Source organism: Phacochoerus africanus, chromosome 4 (assembly GCF_016906955.1).
Source record: "Phacochoerus africanus isolate WHEZ1 chromosome 4, ROS_Pafr_v1, whole genome shotgun sequence".
NCBI lineage: Eukaryota > Metazoa > Chordata > Mammalia > Artiodactyla > Suidae > Phacochoerus > Phacochoerus africanus.
The window spans coordinates 54,738,322-54,746,112 of NC_062547.1; the positions used below are offsets into that span (position 1 = coordinate 54,738,322).

At 32.2% G+C, this 7,791-nt stretch overlaps 1 pseudogene; it reads right to left on the reverse strand.

The window, feature by feature from the left end:
• Positions 1-800: 800 nt before the first annotated feature.
• Positions 801-4,596, reverse strand: LOC125124545 (olfactory receptor 14C36-like; annotated as a pseudogene).
• Between the last annotated feature and the right edge of the window lie 3,195 nt (positions 4,597-7,791).

The following is a 7,791-nucleotide window of genomic DNA, read 5'->3' on the forward strand; positions in this document are numbered from 1 at the left end:
CATAGTGGTTTTGATTTTCATTTCCCTAATAATTAGTGATGTTGAACATATTTTCATGCATTTTTGGCCATTTACATGTCTTCTTTGAAGAATTGTCTGCTTATATCTGCTCATTTTTGATGGGTTGTTTGATTTTTTGTTATTGAGCTACAGAAGGTGTTTATAAATTTTGGAGATTAATCCCTTGTCAGTCACTTCATTTGCATAGATTTTCTCCCATTTTGTGGGTTCTCTTTTCATTTGGTTTAGGGTTTCTTTGCAGAAACTTTTAAGTCCCATTTTTTCATTTTTTGTTTTTATTCTCACTACCCTAGGGGTGGTTTATGTCAGAGAGTGTCTGTCCTTTGTTTTCCTCTAAGAGTTTTATAGTATCTGGTATTATATTTAGGTCTTTAATCCATTCTGAGTTTATTTTTTTGTATGGTGTTAGGAAGTCTTCTAACTTTATTCTTTTATATGTGGCAGTCCAGTTTTCCCAATATCACATATTGAGGGAACTGTATTTCTCCACTGTATATGCTTGCCTCCTTTGGAATAAATTAGATGACTGTAGGTGTGTGGGTTTAATTCTTGGCTTTCTATCCTGTTCCACTGATCTATATTTCAGTCTTTGTGCCAGTATCATACAGTTTTGATGACTGTGGCTTTATAGTGTTTTTTATAAACTTTTCATGACTATAACAGTCATAAATCACAGAATTTTTTTTGTGAAGCTATGAACAAACTATTGCAGACAGTACCATAATGCATGAGGCAAATGTCCTTTGCATGTATTACATGTAGTCTCTTTTATTTTAAAGTTAGGTAAGTTTGAATTCAAAGATGCTATGATTCTTCAGAAGTAGCTAACACATTTGGAGGTAGTGATGCTCATAATATTGTTCCACACTATATGCCCTGTAAAGGTAGCAGTATGTCATCAAGCCTAGGTTTATATGGTATTTTGAATTTCTAATAATTATACACTAGTAGTTTCTAAAATTATCTGATATTTTTTCATTTGTGTACATGCTGAACACATGAACAAGTCTCTAGGTAGATCAAGAAACTGATTTTCATTGCTTCTTATTTCTTGGTAAAGGCAGTAGTAAAAAAGAGGAGTGGTCATAAATATAAATGGTACATTTTAAAATTCTCATAAATGGCAATCAAAACAAAACTACAAAAAAAAGGAGATCAAAGGATGGTGGGATAAATGGATGTTGAACACATCTCTCCCCAAGAGCACATCAAAAAATACATCTAAAAGTAAAGCTACTTTTGCTGAAAATAAAATGGAGAATGACAGAAAGGTTTATCTACAACAAAGCACATAAAGAAACATCCACACAGAATCAGGAAGGGAGGAGATGTGAGAAGATTGGGATCAGCATCCCTAGCAGGGGACACAGTAGTTTATGTGGATATCAGAGATACTCCCTGGAGAGTGCAGGGTTAGAACAACATATTGGGCACCCTATCCCTGAGGACTGAAACTGAGAAATCAAATACCAACTATTTGATGTGTCAAGAATTTCAGTTTAATAAGATGAAAAGAATTCTGGAGATGGAGTTGGTAATGGCTTCACAACAATATGAAGGTATTTCCTGCCACACAACTGTGCTCTTTAAAAGAGTTAATATGGTAAATTTTATGTTATCTACATTTAGTTTCAATTAAAAAAAAGTAGAGTAAAAAAATGATCTGGTTACACAATTATATCTTAAATAGGATATAACATAAGTAGGAATTGTATTTAACCAAATGACTCCCTCTCTGTTATTAACAATTGCAAGAGAAGGAAGGCAAGTGGTAAGAGAAATTCTGGGTATAGAAACAGATTTAAATATACTGGATCGATATTGTCAAACCTTTTGCCTGATATGAAAGATTAAAAGTAGACCCTTATGCATAATACGACAATCACATCACAGTTATTGCCAATCATTACTCCTTTGTAAGCCTCTCAATAAAAATGATGTCTGGATCGTTCCTTCTCAATAAAAAAGATACATCTATATATTCCTATGAAACATAATAAAAAACAGCCCACTATTCCCACCCATGTGACATATATGTGTATATATATGTGTGTGTGTGTGTGTGTGTTTTCATCGGGGAGATGAATAAAATTTAAAACATTAAACAATGAGATTAATGAAAAGTATTCAATTTTTCTCAGAATATAAATTCATCAGCCTCATAGAAAATTCCAGCGTATTCCACCAAGTATGAATTATACAGGCCAGATTCTTGGACCACAGTTAATTAAAACAGGAAAACAACCAGAAGGTAAACGTAAAACAAGGGCCCATCCAATGGCGAAAGAATAAAGAAAATGTGGCTTACATACAGAGAAATATTATTAGGTATAAATAGGAAGACTATTCTAAGATATTCTTTAGGATGGATGAAACTTGAAGACATCATGCTAAGTGAAATAAGCCATTTGCAAAAAGACAAATACTCTATGATTCCACTTGTATGAATTAGTCAGTGTAATTAAATCCAGAGAGATAAAAAATAGCATGATACAATGGTATATTTTGGCTATTTTAAAGATGTATTTTAGGTAATATACTCATTATTTGTCACCAATGTGTCAAATATAATTTATTTTCTGGAATCTTCATTACTTCCATAACTAAATGAATTTATGAAACAAGTTTTTTACTATTGTCTGTTACACAAAATTCCCTGGAAAATTTAATCCTGAGCATGTACAAAAGTCATTATGAAGCAATGAGGCAAAAGTGCACGGCAGTTTGGGAACAAAAATTTTAGGAAAATTTAATGGGTCTATCCAAGATGAAGAAGTATTTATGAAGAAAGAGCTAAAGTAGAGATCGAATGTTATGTTATGATTTCCAAATAAACTAAAAGAAATTTAGGAATTGACATAGGTTAACAATTAGGCCAAAAATTAGGGGTCATATTTACAGAACTGCCATACTTGATACCACAGAGGAGAAAAAAAATATATATATATATATATACATATGATAAAAAGAGAAACATTTGCCTTTATCCCAGAAGCAAATTTTGTCACCTGAAAATGGATCATTCATAATGGAGTTGCTAAAGTAATTGCAAAAAAGACTAAGCCAAGGGAGTTGAAGTCTCCCTGCTAAAAGCAAAGAAAAGGAAATTCCACTTTCAATAATTAAAGAGAGTAAAATCACAGTTGATTTCATTTATATTTTGTGGAATTTTTCTTTACTTTCCAGACATATTTTATATTGGTTTTCATATGACAAATATATTTTAGATTATCATTTATCTTTAATTTTTACATATGTGTCTATAATTAAGTAGCATATTATTTATACACTTATTTCAAATTTCACTGACTGAATTCAGATTATGTCCATATTTGACGTTCTAAGGATTCCTCTAAGGCATTATTGATAGTGTTAATAGCTGATGAATCACAAATCTATATAATCTAAAATTTGATTTTCATCAAATATCTTGGATCCTACTCATCCATTAAAATAGAGTTCCTAATTTTACAGAGAATAAATAGAAAGGCTAATATAACAAAATGATTATATATTAATTATACAGGTCTCAATAGAATGATTTTGGAGTGAGCAGTCTAATATATCAAACACAGAAAAGAGGTTATTTTATAGAAGTTTGGATCTCATTCAGTGACATTAAGATAAAATTGAAGTAGATATTTATTATCTTCCAGAATAAAACTTTAAAAACATTACTCTCCCTACAGCTTCCTTTATCTGTGTGTTTCTAACACTGTAGATGATAGGATTTAAAAACGGAGGAACTGTGATATAAAATGCAGAAAGAATCATGTCCTTAATAGTTTCTGATGTTACTGATGGCCTTAGGTATACAGAGATGATGGAACTGAGAAAGATAGAGATCTTTTTGATGTGAGGAGCACAGGTAGAAAAGGCTTTTCCTTGCTCCCTAATTGAAAACTTTAGCATAGCTATGAATATGTTAATATATGACACAGTAATAAAGATAAAGCAGATCCCACCAACCACAATGGCAGATAGAAGAAGTAAAAGGAAGTTGCTGGAGGTGTCAGAGCAGGAGATCCTCAGCAGAGATGGGAGATCACAGAAGAACTGATGGATCACATTGGACCGACAGAAGGTCAACTGGAATGTTTTACCTGTGTGCACACCTGAATAGACAAGCCCACTGAGCAGGGAGACAAGTGTCATTTGGATACAGACTTTTTTGTTCATAGTAATTTTGTAATGGAGTGGCTGGCAGATGGCCACATAGCTGTCTTGAGCCATAAGACTGAGGAAGAGAATCTCCACATAAGCAAAGTAAATGACCAAGAATACCTGGGTGGCACAAGCAGCCACGGAAATCGCTTCTGTTACCAGTGAGAAAACAGACACAGGCATAGGGCACGGTGACAGTAATATAACACATATCTAAGATAGATTTCTGAGGAAGAAGTACATGGGTGTGTTAAATTTCTGATCAAATGTGGTGACAATGACAATGAGAAGATTCCCTAACAAGGTAGACAAGTATATGAAAAGGAACAACATGGAGTACAGGACCCTTAACTTCCATGTATCAGCAAAGCTTATGAGGAGAAATTCAGTCACCATGGTAGAATTGGTCATATTTTGGAAATGATGATGTTTGACCTGGAAAGTAAAAAAAGAAAAAATTTAAAATGCATGATTCATAAAAAAATTAGGAAATTATCTTAAATATTTTATTTGAAAGTGGTTTCTGTGTAGGAAAGATCTTTCATTAATCTTTTGATCTATTCATCTTATTATCACTACTGAGTTTTTCACAAGGCAAAGGGCTAAAGATAGGGCTTTTCAATCCTTTACTCTGATTATAACATGTAGTTTTTTGACTTTATTAAACAACATCAGTTGTGCATCAGTTTCATTAATTCATAGATAGCTAGACATCAAAATTTCAGAGTCAATTCTCAATGATAGCCTTAAGATTTTTTTTTTGAGTTGTAAACCATATTCAGTTGGATATTGACACACAGTTGAAGTGTTGCTTAATGTTCTACAAAATGGTGACAGTGGATCAGCAAGAATGCATAATATCTTCAAATCAGCCTTGAAAAATAGGTACAAAAACTGAGATTAAGAATTTCCACTTCTTTGGGAGTTCCCAGTGTGGCTCAATATTAACAGACCTGGCTAGGATCCATGAGGATGTTTGTTCAATCCCTGGCCATGCTGAATTGGTTAAGGATTTGGTATTGCTCTTATCTCTGGTGTAGGCACAGACTCAGCTTAGATCCTGTGTTGTTGTGTGGTGGTGGCATAGACTGTCAGCTGTAGCTCTGATTTTACCCCTAGCCTGGGAACATTGGTATGACATGAAAGCAGTCCCACTCCCCTGTAAAAAAGTATTTACCCACTTTTATTTTGAGTGTCTTTTTAAAGTATTATTTTTCTAGGAATTTACCTTAATTAACTCAAACTATTATTACTCAAAAATTTGGAGAAAAAATAAAAGTAGTCTTTATAATAGTTATTTCAAGATACACCTGTCTAGATGAGTTAAACTTCAGTAAAGAAAGTTTCTATACAGTTATGTGAAAAAATATATACTAAATTTTACTAGGATATCTTTTGTAAATGATTTGTCTACACTGCTATTCAACCTTAAGTAAATATTGTTAAATCTTGTATAGTAGAAATAAAAGAAATGGAAGTGCATTTCTGTGTTTATCTTTTGAATGTAATTTTCATCTTAGAAATTCAATTTCTTATACAATTACATTGCTATTTAAATTTACTATTAGATCCCAGTGGTTTATTTTTGTCTTTATTGTCATTATATCTAGGAGGTGTATCAAACAGGATGTTTGATTTATGTCAAAGATCATTCTGCCTACGTTTTCCTATAAGAGTTTTATAGTACCTGCCTTATGTTTAGGTCTTCAATACATCTTGAATTTATTTTTGTGTATGGTGTTAGAGAGTGTTCTAATTTCATTCTTTTCCATGTAGCTCTCCAGTTTTATCAGACAGCACTTATTAAAGATACTTGTCCTTGATCTACTGTATATTCTTAGTTCCTTCATCATAGACTAGTTGACCATAGGTTCTCGGGTTTATTTCTGGGGTTGCTATCATGTTCCATTAAACAATATTTTTGGTTTTGAACCAGAAACAGGACCATGCTGTTTTGATAATGGTAGTTTTTTAGTATAATCTGAAGTAAGGGAGCCTGATACCTCCAGTTCATTTTTTCTTTTTTAATGTTAGTTTTTCCTACTTAAACATAAAAGTTTTTGCACAGCAAGGAACAATATTAAAAAACAAAAAGACAACACACAGAAGAGGAGAAAATCTTGCAAAAGATGCAACAGAAAAGGGCCTAATAACCAAAATATACAAACTCATACAATTCATCAGCAAAAAAAAAAAAATGCAAACAACCCAATTGAAAAATGGGTAGAATACATAATAGACATTTCTACAAAGAAAACATATGGATGGCCCATAGGCATGTAAGAAAAATGCTCTAAAGAAATCTAAATCAAAACTACAATCAGGTACCCACTCACACCAGTCAGAATGGCCATCACTAAAAAGTCTACACATAGCAAATGCTGCAGAATGTTGGATAAAATGGACCCTTCTTTGCTGCTGATGGGAATGTAAATTGTTACAACCGCTATGGAACAGTATGCACATCCCTCTCAGGGAACTAATTATAGACCTTCTGTATGATCTTGCAATCCAACTCCTGGGCATATATTGAACACAATTTTATTTCCAAAAAGATATATGCACCACTATGTTCTTTGTGGCACTATTACAATAGCCAAGACCTGGAAACAACTTAAATATCCACCAACAGATGACTGGATTAAGAAGAAGTGGTACATATATAAATCAAAATACTACTCAGCGATAAAAATGAATAAATAATGCCATTTGCAACAACATGAATGCAACTAGAGATGCTCATACTGAATGAAGAAAGAAAGATAAATACAAATACCACAGGGTTTCACTTATATGTAACATCTAAAATCCTATATGAAATATAGAAACAGAAGTTTTATACACTGTTATATTTTCCATTTTTCCATGTATGATATCAGAGTTCTAACCTTAATGACCTTCTCGAACTCAAAATACATCCAGAACTTTTTATAATTTTGGTTGCAGGTGCATGCAGTATAGTTAATAAAAAGATGCATTCTAAGGTAACTGACTACTAACATTATTCTCAATGCTATTTTTACAGATAACCTGCTCCAAAGGGAATTACATCTTTTATCAGTCACCTTAAATTAATAAATTATATATATATATATATATATAAAATAATAAAGCTCATGACAACATGAGAGAAGTACAAGCTAAGTGTTCATCTAGCAACATATTTTTTTAGCTGTTCACCCACAACCATTTCAAAACTATTTCAGACACTGGGAATTTGGTCAAAGAGAGAAACTGATGCTTTATTTTAGGTACTTGATTCTAGTAAGGATAAATTACAATTCTTAAAAACAAAAATAAATGTTTTTAATGTTCATGAAATAATGGATCCTAAGGAAAATATTAGAAGAGAATCTGATTTCTCCCTTTTCCAAAATATTAGGTCAAAAGGTAAGCTATGCTTTTGAAATCTTCAAGGTGACTAAAGAGACAATAAGTCACCATTTGTGTTTCCAGTGGAAGTTAATAAATTATTCACTATTTTGACATGTATTTTGAATGTATTTTTTGTTTATGTGACAAAATTATAACTTGAAAATTCATTTCTTCATTTGACAATTTTTCGTACTTTCAGTTCAGACATCACATAATTTCAACAGATAAAAT